This window comes from Gadus macrocephalus, chromosome 10 (assembly GCF_031168955.1).
Source record: "Gadus macrocephalus chromosome 10, ASM3116895v1".
NCBI classification, from domain to species: domain Eukaryota; kingdom Metazoa; phylum Chordata; class Actinopteri; order Gadiformes; family Gadidae; genus Gadus; species Gadus macrocephalus.
This window is the reverse complement of record NC_082391.1, coordinates 20,791,592-20,812,374: the sequence shown is the minus strand read 5'-3', so window position 1 is coordinate 20,812,374 and position 20,783 is coordinate 20,791,592. Positions and strand designations below refer to the sequence as shown.

Sequence of the window (20,783 nt, the reverse complement as noted above, 5' to 3'; positions counted from 1 at the left end):
CCCCGTACTGGCCATCTATTCTTTGTTGAGTTTATTAATGTATTAATTTGAGGATGAATTATACACTTCCGTAAAAAATATAAAGACCAATCGACTAATCAATAGAAGCCACGTGTGCTAATGGATTAGGCGTCTGACTTCGGATCAGAAGTTTGAGGGTTCGAATCCCTTCGTGGTTACGTGGAATTGACCTCGCTCAAAGTTAATAGCTTGAATAACATTCTGTGAAACAAGGGAATGCTTCGATAACATTTGAGTGAATCCCTTTTCAAACTATTTGTAATTGAAAATACAAAAAAGAAAGATGAAATTAATATTTAATATATGGGCCGGTAAGCTCAGTTGGTTAGAGCGTGGTGCTAATAACGCCAAGGTCACGGGTTCAACCCCCGTACTGGCCATCTATTCTTTGTTGAGTTTATTAATGTATTAATTTGAGGATGAATTATACACTTCCGTAAAAAATATATAGACCAATCGGATGTTAAACAGTAGGTACGTGGCCTAATGGATAAGGCGTCTGACTTCGGATTAGAAGATTGAGGGTTCGAATCCCTTCGTGGTTAGTTGGAATTGACCTCGCTCAAAGGTGGTAGCTTATATAACATTCTTTGAAACAAGGCAATGTTTCGACAACATTTAAGTGAATCATTTCTCAAACTGTTTGAAATTGTAAAAACAAAAAAAAAAGATGAAATAATCACTTAAATGAAAGGCCGGTTAGCTCAGTTGGTTAGAGCGTGGTGCTAATAACGCTAAGGTCACGGGTTCAACCCCCGTACTGGCCATTAATTCTTTGTTGAGTTTATTAATGTATTAATTTGAGGATGAATTATACACTTCCGAAAAAATATAAAGACCGATCGACTATTAATCAGAAGCCACGTGGCCTAATGGATAAGGCGTCTGACTTCGGATCAGAAGATTGAGGGTTCGAATCCCTTCGTGGTTAGTTGGAATTGACCTCGCTCAAAGTTGGTAACTTATAAAACATTCTGTGAAACAAGGGAATGCTTCGATAACATTTGAGTGAATCCCTTTTCAAACTATTTGTAATTAAAAATACCAAAAAAAAACATGAAATGAACATTTACATAAAAGGCCGGTTAGCTCAGTTGGTTAGAGCGTGGTGCTAATAACGCCAAGGTCACGGGTTCAACCCCCGTACTGGCCATCAATTCTTTGTTGAGTTCATTGATGTATTAATTTGAGGATGAATTATACACTTCCGTAAAAAATATAAAGACCAATCGACTAATCAACAGATGCCACGTGGCCTAATGGATAAGGCGTCTGACTTCGGATCAGAAGATTGAGGGTTCGAATCCCTTCGTGGTTACGTGGAATTGACATCGCTCAAAGGTGGTAGCTTATATAACATTCTTTGAAACAAGGCAATGTTTCGATAACATTTAAGTGAATCATTTCTCAAACTGTTTGAAATTGTAAAAACAAAAAAAAAAGATGAAATAAACACTTAAATGAAAGGCGGGTTAGCTCAGTTGGTTAGAGCGTGGTGCTAATAACGCCAAGGTCACGTGTTCAACACCCGTACTGGCCATCATTTCTTTGTTGAGTTCATTGATGTATTAATTTGAGGATGAATTATACACTTCCGTAAAAAATATAAAGACCAATCGACTAATCAATAGAAGCCACGTGTGCTAATGGATTAGGCGTCTGACTTCGGATCAGAAGTTTGAGGGTTCGAATCCCTTCGTGGTTACGTGGAATTGACCTCGCTCAAAGTTAATAGCTTGAATAACATTCTGTGAAACAAGGGAATGCTTCGATAACATTTGAGTGAATCCCTTTTCAAACTATTTGTAATTGAAAATACAAAAAAGAAAGATGAAATTAATATTTAATATATGGGCCGGTAAGCTCAGTTGGTTAGAGCGTGGTGCTAATAACGCCAAGGTCACGGGTTCAACCCCCGTACTGGCCATCTATTCTTTGTTGAGTTTATTAATGTATTAATTTGAGGATGAATTATACACTTCCGTAAAAAATATATAGACCAATCGGATGTTAAACAGTAGGTACGTGGCCTAATGGATAAGGCGTCTGACTTCGGATTAGAAGATTGAGGGTTCGAATCCCTTCGTGGTTAGTTGGAATTGACCTCGCTCAAAGGTGGTAGCTTATATAACATTCTTTGAAACAAGGCAATGTTTCGACAACATTTAAGTGAATCATTTCTCAAACTGTTTGAAATTGTAAAAACAAAAAAAAAAGATGAAATAATCACTTAAATGAAAGGCCGGTTAGCTCAGTTGGTTAGAGCGTGGTGCTAATAACGCTAAGGTCACGGGTTCAACCCCCGTACTGGCCATTAATTCTTTGTTGAGTTTATTAATGTATTAATTTGAGGATGAATTATACACTTCCGAAAAAATATAAAGACCGATCGACTATTAATCAGAAGCCACGTGGCCTAATGGATAAGGCGTCTGACTTCGGATCAGAAGATTGAGGGTTCGAATCCCTTCGTGGTTAGTTGGAATTGACCTCGCTCAAAGTTGGTAACTTATAAAACATTCTGTGAAACAAGGGAATGCTTCGATAACATTTGAGTGAATCCCTTTTCAAACTATTTGTAATTGAAAATACCAAAAAAAAACATGAAATGAACATTTACATTAAAGGCCGGTTAGCTCAGTTGGTTAGAGCGTGGTGCTAATAACGCCAAGGTCACGGGTTCAACCCCCGTACTGGCCATCAATTCTTTGTTGAGTTCATTGATGTATTAATTTGAGGATGAATTATACACTTCCGTAAAAAATATAAAGACCAATCGACTAATCAACAGATGCCACGTGGCCTAATGGATATGGCGTCTGACTTCGGATCAGAAGATTGAGGGTTCGAATCCCTTCGTGGTTACGTGGAATTGACCTCGCTCAAAGTTGGTAGCTTATATACCATTCTTTGAAACAAGGCAATGTTTCGACAACATTTAAGTGAATCATTTCTTAAACTGTTTGAAATTGTAAAAACAAAAAAAAAAGATTAAATTAACACTTCAATGAAAGGCCGGTTAGCTCAGTTGGTTAGAGAGTGGTGCTAATAACGCCAAGGTCACGGGTTCAACCCCCGTACTGGCCATCAATTCGTTGTTGAGTTTTTTAATGTATTAATTTGAGAATGAATTATACACTTCCGAAAAAATATAAAGACCAATCGACTAATCAATAGAAGCCACGTGTGCTAATGGATTAGGCGTCTGACTTCGGATCAGAAGTTTGAGGGTTCGAATCCCTTCGTGGTTACGTGGAATTGACCTCGCTCAAAGTTAATAGCTTGAATAACATTCTGTGAAACAAGGGAATGCTTCGATAACATTTGAGTGAATCCCTTTTCAAACTATTTGTAATTGAAAATACAAAAAAGAAAGATGAAATTAATATTTAATATATGGGCCGGTAAGCTCAGTTGGTTAGAGCGTGGTGCTAATAACGCCAAGGTCACGGGTTCAACCCCCGTACTGGCCATCTATTCTTTGTTGAGTTTATTAATGTATTAATTTGAGGATGAATTATACACTTCCGTAAAAAATATATAGACCAATCGGATGTTAAACAGTAGGTACGTGGCCTAATGGATAAGGCGTCTGACTTCGGATTAGAAGATTGAGGGTTCGAATCCCTTCGTGGTTAGTTGGAATTGACCTCGCTCAAAGGTGGTAGCTTATATAACATTCTTTGAAACAAGGCAATGTTTCGACAACATTTAAGTGAATCATTTCTCAAACTGTTTGAAATTGTAAAAACAAAAAAAAAAGATGAAATAATCACTTAAATGAAAGGCCGGTTAGCTCAGTTGGTTAGAGCGTGGTGCTAATAACGCTAAGGTCACGGGTTCAACCCCCGTACTGGCCATTAATTCTTTGTTGAGTTTATTAATGTATTAATTTGAGGATGAATTATACACTACCGAAAAAATATAAAGACCGATCGACTATTAATCAGAAGCCACGTGGCCTAATGGATAAGGCGTCTGACTTCGGATCAGAAGATTGAGGGTTCGAATCCCTTCGTGGTTAGTTGGAATTGACCTCGCTCAAAGTTTGTAGTTTATAAAACATTCTGTGAAACAAGGGAATGCTTCGATAACATTTGAGTGAATCCCTTCTCAAACTATTTGTAATTGAAAATACCAAAAAAAAACATGAAATGAACACTTACATTAAAGGCCGGTTAGCTCAGTTGGTTAGAGCTTGGTGCTAATAACGCCAAGGTCACGGGTTCAACCCCCGTACTGCCATCAATTCTTTGTTGAGTTTATTAATGTATTAATTTGAGGATGAATTATACACTTCCGTAAAAAATATATAGACCAATTGACTGTTAAACAGAAGCCACGTGGCCTAATGGATAAGGCGTCTGACTTCGGATCAGAAGATTGAGGGTTCGAATCCCTTCGTGGTTACGTGGAATCGACATCGCTCAAAGGTGGTAGCTTATATAACATTCTTTGAAACAAGGCAATGTTTCGATAACATTTAAGTGAATTATTTCTCAAACTGTTTGAAATTGTAAAAACAAAAAAAAAAGATGAAATAAACACTTAAATGAAAGGCGGGTTAGCTCAGTTGGTTAGAGCATGGTGCTAATAACGCCAAGGTCACGTGTTCAACACCCGTACTGGCCATCATTTCTTTGTTGAGTTCATTGATGTATTAATTTGAGGATGAATTATACACTTCCGTAAAAAATATAAAGACCAATCGACTAATCAATAGAAGCCACGTGTGCTAATGGATTAGGCGTCTGACTTCGGATCAGAAGTTTGAGGGTTCGAATCCCTTCGTGGTTACGTGGAATTGACCTCGCTCAAAGTTAATAGCTTGAATAACATTCTGTGAAACAAGGGAATGCTTCGATAACATTTGAGTGAATCCCTTTTCAAACTATTTGGAATTGAAAATACAAAAAAAAAAGATGAAATTAACACTTAAATGATAGGCCGGTTAGCTCAGTTGGTTAGAGAGTGGTGCTAATAACGCCAAGGTCACGGGTTCAACCCCCGTACTGGCCATCAATTCGTTGTTGAGTTTTTTAATGTATTAATTTGAGAATGAATTATACACTTCCGAAAAAATATAAAGACCAATCGACTATTAATCAGAAGCCACGTGGCCTAATGGATAAGGCGTCTGACTTCGGATCAGAAGATTGAGGGTTCGAATCCCTTCGTGGTTAGTTGGAATTGACCTCGCTCAAAGTTGGTAGCTTATAAAATATTCTGTGAAACAAGGGAATGCTTCCATAACATTTCAGTGAATCATTTCTCAAACTGTTTGAAATTGTAAAAACAAAAAAAAAAGATGAAATAATCACTTAAATGAAAGGCCGGTTAGCTCAGTTGGTTAGAGCGTGGTGCTAATAACGCTAAGGTCACGGGTTCAACCCCCGTACTGGCCATCAATTCGTTGTTGAGTTTATTAATGTATTAATTTGAGGATGAATTATACACTTCCGAAAAAATATAAAGACCAATCGACAATTAATTAGAAGCCACGTGGCCTAATGGATAAGGCGTCTGACTTCGGATCAGAAGATTGAGGGTTCGAATCCCTTCGTGGTTAGTTGGAATTGACCTCGCTCAAAGTTGGAAGCTTATAAAATATTCTGTGAAACAAGGGAATGCTTCCATAACATTTCAGTGAATCCCTTCTCAAATTACGGTATTTGTAATTGAAAATACCAAAAAAACAAACATGAAATGAACACTTACATTAAAGGCCGGTTAGCTCAGTTGGTTAGAGCGTGGTGCTAATAACGCCAAGGTCACGGGTTCAACCCCCGTACTGGCCATCAGTTCTTTGTTGAGTTCATTGATGTATTAATTTGAGGATGAATTATACACTTCCGTAAAAAATATAAAGACCAATCGACTAATCAACAGAAGCCACGTGGCCTGATGGATAAGGCGTCTGACTTCGGATCAGAAGATTGAGGGTTCGAATCCCATCGTGGTTACGCGGAATTGACCTCGCTCAAAGGTGGTAGCTTATATAACATTCTTTGAAACAAGGCAATGTTTCGACAACATTTAAGTGAATCATTTCTCAAACTGTTTGAAATTGTAAAAACAAAAAAAAAAGATGAAATAATCACTTAAATGAAAGGCCGGTTAGCTCAGTAGGTTAGAGCGTGGTGCTAATAACGCTAAGGTCACGGGTTCAACCCCCGTACTGGCCATTAATTCTTTGTTGAGTTTATTAATGTATTAATTTGAGGATGAATTATACACTTCCGAAAAAATATAAAGACCAATCGAATTTTAAACAGAAGCCACGTGGCCTAATGGATAAGGCGTCTGACTTCGGATCAGAAGATTGAGGGTTCGAATCGCTTCGTGGTTAGTTGGAATTGACCTCGCTCAAAGTTGGTAGCTTATAAAACATTCTGTGAAACAAGGGAATGCTTCCATAACATTTCAGTGAATCCCTTCTCAAAATACGGTATTTGTAATTGAAAATACCAAAAAAACAAACATGAAATGAACACTTACATTAAAGGCCGGTTAGCTCAGTTGGTTAGAGCGTGGTGCTAATAACGCCAAGGTCACGGGTTCAACCCCCGTACTGGCCATCAATTCTTTGTTGAGTTCATTGATGTATTAATTTGAGGATGAATTATACACTTCCGTAAAAAATATAAAGACCAATCTACTAATCAACAGAAGCCACGTGGCCTAATGGATAAGGCGTCTGACTTCGGATCAGAAGATTGAGGGTTCGAATCCCTTCGTGGTTAGTTGGATTTGACCTCGCTCAAAGTTGGTAGCTTATAAAACATTCTGTGAAACAAGGGAATGCTTCCATAACATTTCAGTGAATCCCTTCTCAAACTATTTGTAATTGAAAATACCAAAAAAAAAAACATGAAATAAACACTTAAATGATAGGCTGGTTAGCTCAGTTGGTTAGAGCGTGGTGCTAATAACGCCAAGGTCACGGGTGCAACACCCGTACTGGCCATCAATTCTTTGTTGAGTTTATTAATGTATTAATTTGAGGATGAATTATACACTTCCGAAAAAATATAAAGACCAATCGAATTTTAAACAGAAGCCACGTGGCCTAATGGATAAGGCGTCTGACTTCGGATCAGAAGATTGAGGGTTCGAATCGCTTCGTGGTTAGTTGGAATTGACCTCGCTCAAAGTTGGTAGCTTATAAAACATTCTGTGAAACAAGGGAATGCTTCCATAACATTTCAGTGAATCCCTTCTCAAAATACGGTATTTGTAATTGAAAATACCAAAAAAACAAACATGAAATGAACACTTATATTAAAGGCCGGTTAGCTCAGTTGGTTAGAGCGTGGTGCTAATAACGCCAAGGTCACGGGTTCAACCCCCGTACTGGCCATCAATTCTTTGTTGAGTTCATTGATGTATTAATTTGAGGATGAATTATACACTTCCGTAAAAAATATAAAGACCAATCGACTATTAAACAGAAGCCACGTGGCCTAATGGATAAGGCGTCTGACTTCGGATCAGAAGATTGAGGGTTCGAATCCCTTCGTGGTTAGTTGGAATTGACCTCGCTCAAAGTTCGTAGCATATGTAACATTCTGTGAAACCAGGGAATGCATCGATAACATTTGAGTGAATCCCTTCTCAAACTATTTGTAATTGAAAATACCAAAAAAAAAAACATGAAATAAACACTTAAATGATAGGCTGGTTTGCTCAGTTGGTTAGAGCGTGGTGCTAATAACGACAAGGTCACGGGTGCAACACCCGTACTGGCCATCAATTCTTTGTTGAGTTTATTAATGTATTAATTTGAGGATGAATTATACACTTCCGAAAAAATATAAAGACCAATCGAATTTTAAACAGAAGCCACGTGGCCTAATGGATAAGGCATCTGACTTCGGATCAGAAGATTGAGGGTTCGAATCCCTTCGTGGTTACGTGGAATTGACCTCGCTCAAAGTTAGTCGCTTGAATAACATTCTGTGAAACAAGGGAATGCTTTGATAACATTTAAGTGAATCATTTCTCAAACTTTTTGCAATTGAAATAATAATATCACGAAATTATTATTATTGTGAAATGGCCGGTTCGCTCAATTTTTTAGAGCGTGGTGCTAATAATGCCAAGGTCACGGGTTCAACCCACGTACTGGCCATTAATTCTTTGTTGAGTTCATTAATGTATTAATTTGAGGATGAATTATACACTTCCGTAAAAAATATAAAGACCAATCGACTCTTAAACAGAAGCCACGTGGCCGAATGGATAAGACGTCTGACTTCGGATCAGAATTTTGAGGGTTCGCATCCTTTCGTGGCTACACGGAATTGAATTTGATCAAAGTTTTCAGCTTATATAACATTCTCTGAAACAAGGAATGCTTTGACAAAAAAAAAAAACATGAAATTAACATGACTTCTACAAGGCTGGTTAGCTCAGTTGGTTTGAGCTTGATGCTAATGACGCCAAGGTCAGGGGTTCAACCCCCGTACTAGCCTTCAATTCTTTGTTGAGTTCATTAATGTATTAATTTGACAATGAATTATCCACTTCCATAAAAAATATAATCACCAAGCATCTTTGAATCAGAAGCCTCTTGGTGCAATGGGTAAGGTGTCTGACTTCGGATCCGCAGATTGAAGGTTTGAATTCGTTGTTGTTACTTGGGATTGAACTCGCGCAAAGTACTCATATAATTCCACATATAACAATCGGCGAAACAGAGGAATGCTGCATTTACTTGTGATTGAATCCATCCTAAACTGTTTGTAATTGATGACATAAACAGGTTTCATACAAGGCCGGTTAGCTGAGTTGTTTAAAGTGTGGTGCTAATAACGCCAAGGTCACGGGTTCTTCACCCGTACTGGCCCTCACTTTCTTGTTGAGTTCATTGATGTATTAATTTGAGGATGAATTATACACTTCGGTAAAAATATAATGACCAATCATCTATTAATCAGAAGACATGTGGCCTCATGGATATTGTAGCAGACATTGGATCAGAAGATGAAGGGTTCGAATCCTTTCGTGGTTACTTGGAATTTCACTCGCTCAAAGTTGTCAGCTAATTCAAAAGATAACATTCTGTGAATTGAAGGAATTCTTTGACAACCTTTCAGTGAATCCTTTCTCAAGCTGTTGTTGAAAAAAAACAAAAACATGTAAATAACAGTTATATAAGAAGGCCGGTTAGCTCAGTTGGTTAGAGCATGGTGCTATTTACGCTGAGGTCACAGGTTCAAACCCCGTCCTGGCCATCAAATCTTTGATGAGTTCATTCATGTATTATTTTGAGGTTGAATTAAAACCCTTAAAAATTATAATGACAAATCATAAATTAATCAGAAGCCAGGTGGCCTAATGTATTACAAACCATCCTGACCATAGCCTATATATATATACAGCGCCCTCCATAATTATTGGCACCCCTGGTTAAGATGTGTTAAAGCCTTAAAATAAATTCAATTTGTATTGCAGAAGCATACTCTCACACTGAAAATTTTAGAAGAATATAACCTTCAACTCAAGTGAATTCTAAGTGAAAAAAAAATCCCTGACTAAGAAATAACTATTCTTCATAAAATCACCTGTTCCACAATTATTGGCACCCCTAACAATGCCTAGGAAATAAATGTAATTAAAGTATTTCTGTCATTTCTACAGTAGTTTACAAAGTTGATCAGAGTATGTAGGAACCTTTAATTAGTAATTCATAACTTCCTGTTTCCCTGGGGTATCTATGACGTGCCACAGAGGCCATTTCACTTCAACATGGGAAAGACAAAGGAACACACCGTTCAAGTAAGGCAGATGTGTGTCGACCTTCACAAATCAGGCAATGGCTACAAGAAAATAGCCGCTCGCCTACACCTGCCCATATCTACTGTCAGAGGAATCGTCAAGAAGTTTAAAACAACTGGAATAGTGGTAAACAAGCCTGGACGAGGACGTAAGTTCATTTTGCCACCACGCACAGTGAGGAGGATGGTAAGAGAAATAAAAAATCTCCAAAGCTCACTGTCACATAATTGCAAGGAATGGTAGCATATTGGGGTCACAAAGTCTCCAAAACAACCATCAGGCGCTATCTACATGCCAACAGGCTGTTTGGGAGGCATGCACGGGAAAAAAAACTTTTCTCACTCAAAATCTTAAACGCAAACGCCTGGAGTTCGCTAAACGATACATGACCTTCAACTGGGACCGTGTGCTTTGGTCAGATGAGACAAAGATAGAGCTTTTTGGCAACAAACACTCTAAGTGGGTCTGGCGGAACACAAAAGAGGAGTTTGCGGAGGATCGGTGATGCTGTGGTGCTGTGTTTCTTCCAAAGGCCCTGGGAACCTTGTTAGGGTGCATGGCATCATGCACACGCAGGCAACACGTTGAAATACCAGGACATTTTAAATCAAAATCTGGTGGCCTCTTCCCGAAAGCTGAAGATTGGTCGTCACTGGGTCTTTCAGCAAGATAATGACTCTAAACCTACGGCCAAATCTACCCAGAAATGGTTCACCAGACACAGAATCAAGCTCCTCCCTTGGCCGTCTCAGTCCCCAGACCTCAACCCCATTGGAAACCTGTGGGGTGAGCTGAAGAGGAGAGTGCAGAAGAGAGGAACCAGGTCGTTGGATAATTTAAATTTTAGAGAGATTGTGCAAAGAGGAATTGTCGAAGATCCCTCTTTCTGTTTTCTCCCATCTTGTGAAACATTATAGGAGAAGATTAGGTGCTGTTTTGTTGGCAAAGGGGGGTTGTACAAAGTATTAACATCAGGGGTGCTAATAATTGTGGCACACATTTTTTTCCTACTGAATAAATGCCCTTGAATTAAAAGCTTTCTTTCATTGTGGTCCTATATTATTTAGAAAAAAAATGAATTTATTAGAAGCTAAAGAACTTATCTTAACCAAGGGTGCCAATAATTATGGAGGGCGTTGTGTATATATATATATATTAAATATATATATTAAAAAAAAATAACGATTTATTTTTGATTTATTTTTTCTTTGGCTCAAAACGAAGAAGCAGTTGCCTGACTGCTATGTTCAAGGCAGTATGTTATGTTTGTATGGTCATCGTTTAATTGCACTATAGGCTTTTTTTGTATCTTCCTGTTTTGATCAGTATATGCAACCCAGTCGCCAAGAAAAAACGTCAGTGGTGTACGTTTCCATGAACACTGGATACGTAGCATTTCAACGTAAAAAATAGCGTGTTATACCTACAATATCCACGTGTGCCGCTGTGGAGGCGGGTTTCGGGGTTTGGGTTTCACGGCTTTCGCGGCAAATTGTGGACACGATTGTTTAGGGGGGGGGGGGGGGGAGACTGTTGATGACCGGGGAGGGGGGGGGGGGGGGGGAGAGACACGTTTGTTGAGGGGGGACGACGACACACGATTGTAGGGGGGGGGGACACGTTAGTTGAAGGGGGGGGGGGGGGGGGGGGACACGTTTGTTGAGGGGGGGGGGAGACACGTTTGTAGGGGGGGGGGGGGCACGCTCGACAACGAGAGTTGGTTTTTATTGAACGCTCGACAACGAGAGTTGGTTTTTATTGAACGAGACTTCAACACGGAACAGCTGCGCGAAACGATGGTCACGTCACTCTCGGTGACGGTGTCGACAATAATGAACACACGAACAATGTTAATAGAACAACACACAACCACATAACATCCCGAACCCATTAACCCCACTTAATCCTAACAACAAAACAACAAAACAAGTTAACAAAAGCCCCATTTGTCAACTGAGAACCCCAATTCCCAGAATCCCCCGCGGCTCCGGAACACGGCGTAGCTTATATTAATCTTTATTATCTGAATGGGAAATGCAATATTTTAGGACAGATACACCATTAAACGCGTTTCTAATGACATTTCTAGCGAGAAATGTACATTTTCCTTACATAATCTTCAGTCAGTGAATGTGTATGATCTTTATTAATCTTTATTATCTGAATGGGAAATGCAATATTTTAGGACCAATTCACCGTTAAACGTGTTTCTAATAACATTTCTAGCGAGAAATATACTTTTTAATTGCATAATCTTCAGTCAGTGATTGTGTCTGATCTTTAGTTTTATAGTTATTAGGAGTTGATCGGCTCGCTCGCATGTTTCAACGACGTCAGGTTGCTTTCGCTAAACTAGCAGCTCACGTGCTTCCTGCGTTTGTGTTATTAAACTGTTACTTTATGTAACTTTTAATGATATCATCTTGTTAGAAACACGTATATCTGAGAGCCAACCCAGTCGCCAAAACCATACCTACGTTGACAGTTTACGTTTCGTGAACACTGGATTACGTCGCATTTCAACATAAAATAGCGTGTTATACACACACGCACGCACGCACGCACACACACACACACACACACACACACACACACACACACACACACACACACACACACACACACACACACACACACACACACACACACACACACACACACACACGGTGCATTTCGCTGCTAAAACCACAACAAACAAATATTCCCTCAAATATTATTACTTTCAAAACGTTGGCCAAAATGGCCAATAATATAATTTTTTTTGGGATGCTTATAGGACATTTTGGGTGGATTTTGAACGGTATGTGGGGGGCACGTTTTTTGCAGGACCTGGCAACCCTGCGCTGTTGCCCGAGATCTGGATCCACCCCGGCGTGGTGCCGTCTCCTTTTGACCTTTTGACCCCAGACTTCTGGGGGAATAGCTGAATCAATTCATTAGTCAATCAGAAGCATGTAAATATCTTTCCGGTGGCGTAAGAGGACAAACAAGGTATCCTTCAACATCTACGCTTCCAGGCGATTGCAACGGTGCCACACATGAGCATATTCGAACATGTTTAATGGTAGTAATTAGCTGTCGAAATTGGAGGCCTTAATCAATACTGAGCAGCTATTGATTTGCATCCCGATAAAGATTTGTCACAAATGACATGTTATTTAGCATCTACACGTTGAGCTGAGTCCAATGACACCAAGAACGACACTCTAGCTAATGGTAACATGTATTTTACATGGTACACCTAGGTCTAGGACATGATGTCGGTGTAGCAAGAGGCCGAGCTTGATCTCATTGGACTCAGCTTAACGTGTAGATGCTAATTAACATGTAATTTGTCAAAAATCTCCATCGGGAAGCAAATCTATAGCTGGTCATTATTGATAAAGGCCTCCAAAATCGACAGCTAATTACTACCCCGAAACATATTCAAATATGATCATGTGTGGCACTGTTGCAATCGTCTCGAAACGTAGATGTCAAAGGACACCTTGTTTGCTCTGCTGCACCACCGGGAAGATATTTTCATACTTCTAATGGATTGATTCATATTTTAAGGTTCTCGGATTGAGACTTTAAGTGGCTGCAGCAGAAGTGTTGAGACGAAAGATGATATCAAGAGATTTATAGAATATTCCCATTCACATTATGATTCTTCGTCGTAACATCCGACCAAACATCCTTTACATTCACAGAGCGAAGATTATGAAAGTCCAGGCTCAGCAAGTGCTCCATCTCGTTGCACCTTGCAAGATTTTGGCCTGAAGTTCTTCCCAGACCTATACCCTAACAGTCCAATATGCATATCTGAGAATCAGGCCTCTCTTCAATAATGACAAAATGTAATGAGAGAAATACAGATTCACTTTTTGTTATCTCATAAGCGGCGTGGTGCCGGCTCCTTTTGACCTTTTGACCCCAGACTTCAAAGACGTGGCCACAGGCCAGCGGTGTCTACACACATTAAGCCACAAATGTACACCTCCATCCCGCAAAAAATGGGGCCTAGAAACTAACCTCTGTCTTATGTACATTGACTGTACCGTTGGAGGTCACGCCCCTTTTCCAGCCTTTTCGAGATAGCTAGGGATGCTAAAATGTTGACACACATTTCCCGGGGCCCCGAGAACGACATATGCAAGATTTGTAGTTCTAGCCCATAGAGAAAAAAAGTTTTCCCAAATGGACTGTCATTTGGACAAAGCCCCTTCAGAAGTGTTGCCTGCGAGACCTAATGGTTCAGAATGTGGTGGAAAAAAAGTTTTTGAGATAGGAAGGTCCTACCGCCCTGAAATTTGAATACCATATTCTAGGGCCTAACTGGGACCCCCGCACCGAAACTTGGCCCGGTCGGACCCCGAGGGCAGGAAGGGGGGGCCTGCCCTTGGGGTCTGACCGCGCCAAGTCTCGGGCAGGAAGGGCCCCCCCTTCCTGCCCTCGGGGTCCGACCGGGCCAAGTTTCGGTGCGGAGGTCCCAGTTAGGCCCTAGAATAAGGTATTAAAATTTCAGGGCGGTAGGACCTTCCTATCTCAAAAACTGTTTTTCCACCACATTCTGAACCATTAGGTCTTGCAGGCTACACTTCTGAGGGGCTTTGTCCAAATGACACTCCATTTGGGAAAACTTTTTTATCTCTAAGGGCTAGAACTCCAAATCTCGGATATGTCGTACACGGGGCACCGGGAAATGTGTGTAAACATTTTAGCATCCCTAGCTATCTTGAAAAGGTCGGCAAAGGGGCGTGACCTCCAACAGTACAGTAAATGTACATAAGACAGAGGTTAGTTTCTAGTCCCCATTTTTTGTGGGATGGAGGTGTACATTTGTGGCTAAAGGTGTGTAGACACAGCTGGCCTGTGGCCACGTTTTTGAAGTCGGGGGTCAAAAGGTCAAAAGGAGCCGGCACCACGCCGCTTATGAGATAACAAAAAGTGAATGTGTATTTCTCTCATAACTTTTTGTCATTATTAAAGAGAGGCCTGATTCTCAGATATGCATGTTGGATGGCTAGGGTGTTGGTCTGGGAAGAACTTCAGGCCAAAATCTTGCAAGCGAGCCGCTGGGTGCAGGTGCAACGAGATGGAGCACTTGCTGAGCCTGGACTTTCATAATCTTCGCTCTGTGAATGTAAAGGATGTTTGGTCGGATGTTACGACGAAGAATCATAATGTGAATGGGAATATTCTATAAATCTCTTGATATCATCTTTCGTCTCAACACTTCTGCTGCAGCCACTTAAAGTCTCACTCCGAGAACCTAAAAATATGAATCAATCCATTAGAAGTATGAAAATATCTTCCCGGTGGTGCAACAGAGCAAACAAGGTGTCCTTTGACATCAACGTTTCGAGACGATTGCAACAGTGCCACACATGATCATATTTGAATATGTTTCGGGGTAGTAATTAGCTGTCGATTTTGGAGGCCTTTATCAATAATGACCAGCTATAGATTTGCTTCCCGATGGAGATTTTTGACAAATTACATGTTAATTAGCATCTACACGTTAAGCTGAGTCCAATGAGATCAAGCTCGGCCTCTTGCTACACCGAGATCATGTCCTAGACCTAGGTGTACCATGTAAAATACATGTTACCATTAGCTAGAGTGTCGTTCTTGGTGTCATTGGACTCAGCTCAACGTGTAGATGCTAAATAACATGTCATTTGTGACAAATCTTTATCGGGAAGCAAATCAATAGCTGCTCAGTATTGATTAAGGCCTCCAATTTCGACAGCTAATTACTACCATTAAACATGTTCGAATATGCTCATGTGTGGCACCGTTGCAATCGCCTGGAAGCGTAGATGTTGAAGGACACCTTGTTCGTCCTCTTACGCCACCGGAAAGATATTTACATGCTTCTGATTGACTAATGAATTGATTCAGCTATTCCCCCAGTAGTCTGGGGTCAAAAGGTCAAAAGGAGACGGCACCACGCCGGGGTGGATCCAGATCTCGGGCAACAGCGCAGGGTTGCCAGGTCCTGCAAAAAACGTGCCCCCCACATACCGTTCAAAATCCACCCAAAATGTCCTAGAAGCATCCCAAAAAAAAAAGATATTATTGGCCATTTTGGCCAACGTTTTGAAAGTAATAATATTTGAGGGAATATTTTTTTGTTGTTGTTTTAGCAGCGAAATGCACCGTGTGCGTGTGTGCGTGTGTGTGTGTGTGTGTGTGTGTGTGTGTGTGTGTGTGTGTGTGTGTGTGTGTCTGTGTCTGTGTCTGTGTCTGTGTCTGTGCGTGCGTGCGTGTGTGTGCTTGTGTGTGTGTGTCTGTGCATGTGCGTGCGTGTGTGTGTGTGTATAACACGCTATTTTATGTTGAAATGCGACGTAATCCAGTGTTCACGAAACGTACACTGTCAACGTAGGTATGATTTTGGCGACTGGGTTGGCTCTCAGATATACGTGTTTCTAACAAGATGATATCATTAAAAGTTACATAAAGTAACAGTTTAATAACACAAACGCAGGAAGCACGTGAGCTGCTAGTTTAGCGAAAGCAACCTGACGTCGTTGAAACATGCGAGCGAGCCGATCAACTCCTAATAACTATAAAACTAAAGATCAGACACAATCACTGACTGAAGATTATGCAATTAAAAAGTATATTTCTCGCTAGAAATGTTATTAGAAACACGTTTAACGGTGAATCGGTCCTAAAATATTGCATTTCCCATTCAGATAATAAAGATTAATAAAGATCATACACATTCACTGACTGAAGATTATGTAAGGAAAATGTACATTTCTCGCTAGAAATGTCATTAGAAACGCGTTTAATGGTGTATCTGTCCTAAAATATTGCATTTCCCATTCAGATAATAAAGATTAATATAAGCTACGCCGTGTTCCGGAGCCGCGGGGGATTCTGGGAATTGGGGTTCTCAGTTGACAAATGGGGCTTTTGTTAACTTGTTTTGTTGTTAGGATTAAGTGGGGTTAATGGGTTCGGGATGTTATGTGGTTGTGTGTTGTTCTATTAACATTGTTCGTGTGTTCATTATTGTCGACACCGTCACCGAGAGTGACGTGACCATCGTTTCGCGCAGCTGTTCCGTGTTGAAGTCTCGTTCAATAAAAAACAACTCTCGTTGTCGAGCGTTCAATAAAAACCAACTCTCGTTGTCGAGTGCGCCCCCCCCCTACAAACGTGTCTCCCCCCCCCCCTCAACAAACGTGTCGTCCCCCCCCCCCCCCCCCTTCAACTAACGTGTCCCCCCCCCCTACAATCGTGTGTCGTCGTCCCCCCTCAACAAACGTGTCTCTCCCCCCCCCCCCCCCTCCCCGGTCATCAACAGTCTCCCACCCCCCCCCCTAAACAATCGTGTCCACAATTTGCCGCGAAAGCCGTGAAACCCAAACCCCGAAACCCGCCTCCACAGCGGCACACGTGGATATTGTAGGTATAACACGCTATTTTTTACGTTGAAATGCTACGTATCCAGTGTTCATGGAAACGTACACCACTGACGTTTTTTCTTGGCGACTGGGTTGGTATATGCCAATGTTGTTATCAATAAAAAAAACTTTTGCACAAGGCAAGCCGATGCACTTCTCCATGTTGATAAGAGCATTAAAATTAGAACAATTAATGGGACAAAGAAATCAAGGGATATTTAGCATAGAAAAAAGATTTTCGATTAATCGGGATCAATCCCGAGTTATCTATGACAATAATGTGATTAATCGTGATTAAATATTTTAATCGCTTGACCAACCATTAGGTTTGCAGAGAACTATACACAGTATGTACACTGAATAGGTTTACAGAGGACTACATACAATATGCACACTGAAGGCCTGATGCCACCATGTTTGCAGAGAACTATATACAGTATGTACACTGAATAGGTTTGCAGAGGACTATATATACAATATGCACAATGAAGGCCTGGTCCCACCATAGGTTTGCAGAGAACTATATACAGTACACTTGAAAGGGGTGGGGGGAAGTTGTGAGGGTCTGCAACCAGTGTCCATCTCAAGGGAAATACATATAGGCTAGTGGAATGAATAGAAGTGGCTTACCTCTAGCATGGCTAGCTTCACACAGTTGTTCATATGCACTCTTGCTCGCTTGTTTTTTTTATCGTCTCACGGTGACGGTGTGTACCGTTGTGATCCCTGTGAAAATATCCATGCCATCGATTACGCACGATATAGGTTAGCATGAATGATACACAGGGCCGACGGACTGCGGGGACAAGGGAGACAGTTGTGGGGGGGCCCAAGGCAGAGGGGGGGCCCATGGCCAAAAAAAAATAAAATAATAATAATCGCTCCACTTAATCTCAAGTCTTTGAACTTCTGCTTCCTTAGGGCAGAAAGCAATGATGGTACATTAATGTTTTTGTTTTGCCCATAGCAGGAATCTGAAAAAAAACTCAAGGTGGTGTGCCCTCTGAGTTCATGCGGAACCACATACCCAAATAAGAGTGCAAAGCAGAGACCACCATGTTCCTGCCTTTCCTGTGTTCACTCTCAAACCATGTAGAAACGTGAATGTCATTTTGTCCTTGTGTAACCCCTTCCTGGCGCCGGAAGTGTAATTATTATTTAAGGTTACTATAAATGTGTTGACGAACAGGATCCTGAATGCTTAGCAGTTGATGTTGAATTAGCTAAATATCCTGTTTACCAATAGATGTTATTCAATGAAATGTTCAGGACAAACAAATAAAGATAGAACATATATATACATTTATTTGTGCTATATCAAAGTCAGTAGGCCTACTCATGTACTAGAATAACCCTTGAACAAAATAACAAAATGCACGTAAAATATAATTGTATTTTAAACCACAATAGCATATGAACACAAAAAAAAATGAACTGATTTGCCTGCGATGAACCGGTTCAAATGTATCTATTCACCGGTTAAAATGTATCTATTCACCGGTTCAAATGTATCTATTACCAAGCGCTTGGGTTTCTAACCGTTGGGGCCCATCAGTTGGTGCACATTGGAGAAAACACATCCTGAGTCGCTTTAAGGAGCAACGACACCCTCCGTCCTCCGTTACTCACGTGTCCGAAGGAATGGACGAGCAGCACGGCAGAGTCAACGAGTTTGGTTAACAACCAAACTATCAAGGCGAGATGGAAAAGGAAAATTATAATCCAGTGTGCAACGCAGGTCCGGCAGCAGAGTCCCTCTTTGGTCAGCCGCAGCAGCTAACCAACCGCCAAAGTCTTTTCCTCTCCGGTGGAGTAGAAAGTCACAAACTTCCAGTGACACACAACGTTTCTCTGCCAGAGGATACCTGTGCCAACACTCTATAAAATACTAGTATCCAACACCACGTATTCCGTTCACAATTATCACACTTTTACCGTTAAACCCCCCACGCGCTCCTTTTTCCGTTAAGCCCACGCGCTCCTTTTTCCGTTAAGCCCACGCACTCTTTCTAGAGTTTTTCTGCTTCTTAACCAGCCCGTCTCTGATAGGCTAAGAGTGCAGCAGTACATAAATCGTATTGGCTTATGTTACTTCGCTTAACCACATTGAAAATGCCTAACAAGCCACCCCAAAACAAAGGAGTAACGGTCATGCAGTTTATTTGTCTATATCCACAAATTAAATAAAACACACTATTTATTCATTAAACGGTATTTAGCCGCATATGAAATAAATAAATTAGTATTAATCTAACTGTCTTTTTGTAGGTCCCTACACTTGATTCTGACCATGGCCACCTTGGTGAACAACTCAAAAACATACTGCTTTCTTGAAAAGCAGGTCTGTGGAATGGTTGATTTTGGCAGCACCAGATTCTGCATTAGGCCTACATCAAATGCAATTGTGAAACTTCCCTCAACAGTATTTAGCAGATCATAGAATTGACGCCCGCTCGGCCTGTGTACACTTCTGTGCATTTTTCGGGGTCCTTCAGCTTCAATCGAGATCTTTTGAAGGGTGTTCGAATGCCAGATTAAAGTCATACATGAAAACGCTATCATACAAACTAAAGCATATTACATGGTCTGTACATCATTTGATGACAGAAGATTTAAAAGTCAGCTGGAAGATACTTTCTGCCCAACCTGGTCTCACAGGAATCCGTGGAATGACCACGGACGCTTAACTCAAAATCCGTGGTGGCCTCACGGAATCACTTAAATTGTCTGTGATACTGATATGCCAACGGAATTTGCTCCAATTCAAGTGAATGACACTCATAGTCCGTGGCACACACACACAGATCCCCGTCTCAGCGACCGAGGCAACCTGGTCTCACAGGGATCCGTGAAATGACCAAAGCCTATATATATATATATATATATATATATATATATATATATGAATGAAATTCATATTGACGGTATGGCACTATATCCCTGTTCTCGCCCATGCACCTATCTTGAATTTAATAGACCAATCTTGTCGCTTTGAGGAGGTCTGGTGTATCCGTATATAATAAATAAATAAATAAAAATCTAAATATGACGAAATAAATAAATATCTATAAATATGTATGAGTATTTATATATATATATATATATATATATATATATATATATATATATATATATATATATATATATATATATATATGAATGTAAATCTGGTTAGGAAATAGAAGGACACCTTGGAAAATCTTTCCATTTTACGCAGTTTAGACTAGCGTAAACTAAAATTTGATGTTGAAAAGACGTCCACAAACGACCACATTTGGACTATAAATAGCCCTTACATAGAGGTCCCAAGGACGTCAACATGAAACGTTCGGTAGACGTCGAAAAAAAGACGTAGCCTGGCGGTACAAAACCAACCCTTCAGTGCACCGAAATTTGACGTCCAATAATGACACAGAAAAGACGTCACTCTGACGACACATTGCGCAGTGGGTAGGGTTAGATACATATTAGGGATAAATACATATTTATATCATAAAACGTTTTATTATCTTTATTAAATGTATACAAAATATTAGAGTAAGCATTGTTGATTTTATTTTAATATACAATATGCTAGTA

General features: G+C 40.4%; 21 non-coding genes across 21 annotated transcripts; all 21 read left to right on the top strand.

Moving 5' to 3' along the window:
• The first annotated feature begins 714 nt into the window (after positions 1–714).
• Positions 715–788, top strand: trnai-aau (transfer RNA isoleucine (anticodon AAU)). The gene has a single exon. It is a non-coding gene; the product is annotated as a tRNA-Ile (tRNA).
• Positions 789–879: 91 nt separating this feature from the next.
• On the top strand, positions 880–952 carry trnar-ucg (transfer RNA arginine (anticodon UCG)). Its single transcript has one exon. It is a non-coding gene; the product is annotated as a tRNA-Arg (tRNA).
• A 148-nt stretch (positions 953–1,100) lies between these two features.
• trnai-aau (transfer RNA isoleucine (anticodon AAU)) lies at positions 1,101–1,174 on the top strand. The gene has a single exon. It is a non-coding gene; the product is annotated as a tRNA-Ile (tRNA).
• Positions 1,175–1,266: 92 nt separating this feature from the next.
• Positions 1,267–1,339, top strand: trnar-ucg (transfer RNA arginine (anticodon UCG)). Its single transcript has one exon. It is a non-coding gene; the product is annotated as a tRNA-Arg (tRNA).
• A 922-nt stretch (positions 1,340–2,261) lies between these two features.
• trnai-aau (transfer RNA isoleucine (anticodon AAU)) lies at positions 2,262–2,335 on the top strand. Its single transcript has one exon. It is a non-coding gene; the product is annotated as a tRNA-Ile (tRNA).
• Positions 2,336–2,426: 91 nt separating this feature from the next.
• On the top strand, positions 2,427–2,499 carry trnar-ucg (transfer RNA arginine (anticodon UCG)). The gene has a single exon. It is a non-coding gene; the product is annotated as a tRNA-Arg (tRNA).
• Positions 2,500–2,647: 148 nt separating this feature from the next.
• On the top strand, positions 2,648–2,721 carry trnai-aau (transfer RNA isoleucine (anticodon AAU)). Its single transcript has one exon. It is a non-coding gene; the product is annotated as a tRNA-Ile (tRNA).
• Positions 2,722–2,813: 92 nt separating this feature from the next.
• On the top strand, positions 2,814–2,886 carry trnar-ucg (transfer RNA arginine (anticodon UCG)). The gene has a single exon. It is a non-coding gene; the product is annotated as a tRNA-Arg (tRNA).
• A 921-nt stretch (positions 2,887–3,807) lies between these two features.
• On the top strand, positions 3,808–3,881 carry trnai-aau (transfer RNA isoleucine (anticodon AAU)). The gene has a single exon. It is a non-coding gene; the product is annotated as a tRNA-Ile (tRNA).
• Positions 3,882–3,972: 91 nt separating this feature from the next.
• Positions 3,973–4,045, top strand: trnar-ucg (transfer RNA arginine (anticodon UCG)). The gene has a single exon. It is a non-coding gene; the product is annotated as a tRNA-Arg (tRNA).
• A 313-nt stretch (positions 4,046–4,358) lies between these two features.
• trnar-ucg (transfer RNA arginine (anticodon UCG)) lies at positions 4,359–4,431 on the top strand. Its single transcript has one exon. It is a non-coding gene; the product is annotated as a tRNA-Arg (tRNA).
• Positions 4,432–5,131: 700 nt separating this feature from the next.
• trnar-ucg (transfer RNA arginine (anticodon UCG)) lies at positions 5,132–5,204 on the top strand. The gene has a single exon. It is a non-coding gene; the product is annotated as a tRNA-Arg (tRNA).
• Positions 5,205–5,352: 148 nt separating this feature from the next.
• Positions 5,353–5,426, top strand: trnai-aau (transfer RNA isoleucine (anticodon AAU)). The gene has a single exon. It is a non-coding gene; the product is annotated as a tRNA-Ile (tRNA).
• A 91-nt stretch (positions 5,427–5,517) lies between these two features.
• Positions 5,518–5,590, top strand: trnar-ucg (transfer RNA arginine (anticodon UCG)). The gene has a single exon. It is a non-coding gene; the product is annotated as a tRNA-Arg (tRNA).
• A 155-nt stretch (positions 5,591–5,745) lies between these two features.
• Positions 5,746–5,819, top strand: trnai-aau (transfer RNA isoleucine (anticodon AAU)). The gene has a single exon. It is a non-coding gene; the product is annotated as a tRNA-Ile (tRNA).
• Positions 5,820–6,525: 706 nt separating this feature from the next.
• On the top strand, positions 6,526–6,599 carry trnai-aau (transfer RNA isoleucine (anticodon AAU)). The gene has a single exon. It is a non-coding gene; the product is annotated as a tRNA-Ile (tRNA).
• A 92-nt stretch (positions 6,600–6,691) lies between these two features.
• On the top strand, positions 6,692–6,764 carry trnar-ucg (transfer RNA arginine (anticodon UCG)). Its single transcript has one exon. It is a non-coding gene; the product is annotated as a tRNA-Arg (tRNA).
• Positions 6,765–7,307: 543 nt separating this feature from the next.
• On the top strand, positions 7,308–7,381 carry trnai-aau (transfer RNA isoleucine (anticodon AAU)). The gene has a single exon. It is a non-coding gene; the product is annotated as a tRNA-Ile (tRNA).
• A 92-nt stretch (positions 7,382–7,473) lies between these two features.
• Positions 7,474–7,546, top strand: trnar-ucg (transfer RNA arginine (anticodon UCG)). Its single transcript has one exon. It is a non-coding gene; the product is annotated as a tRNA-Arg (tRNA).
• A 315-nt stretch (positions 7,547–7,861) lies between these two features.
• On the top strand, positions 7,862–7,934 carry trnar-ucg (transfer RNA arginine (anticodon UCG)). The gene has a single exon. It is a non-coding gene; the product is annotated as a tRNA-Arg (tRNA).
• A 1,249-nt stretch (positions 7,935–9,183) lies between these two features.
• Positions 9,184–9,257, top strand: trnan-auu (transfer RNA asparagine (anticodon AUU)). The gene has a single exon. It is a non-coding gene; the product is annotated as a tRNA-Asn (tRNA).
• Positions 9,258–20,783: the final 11,526 nt, after the last annotated feature.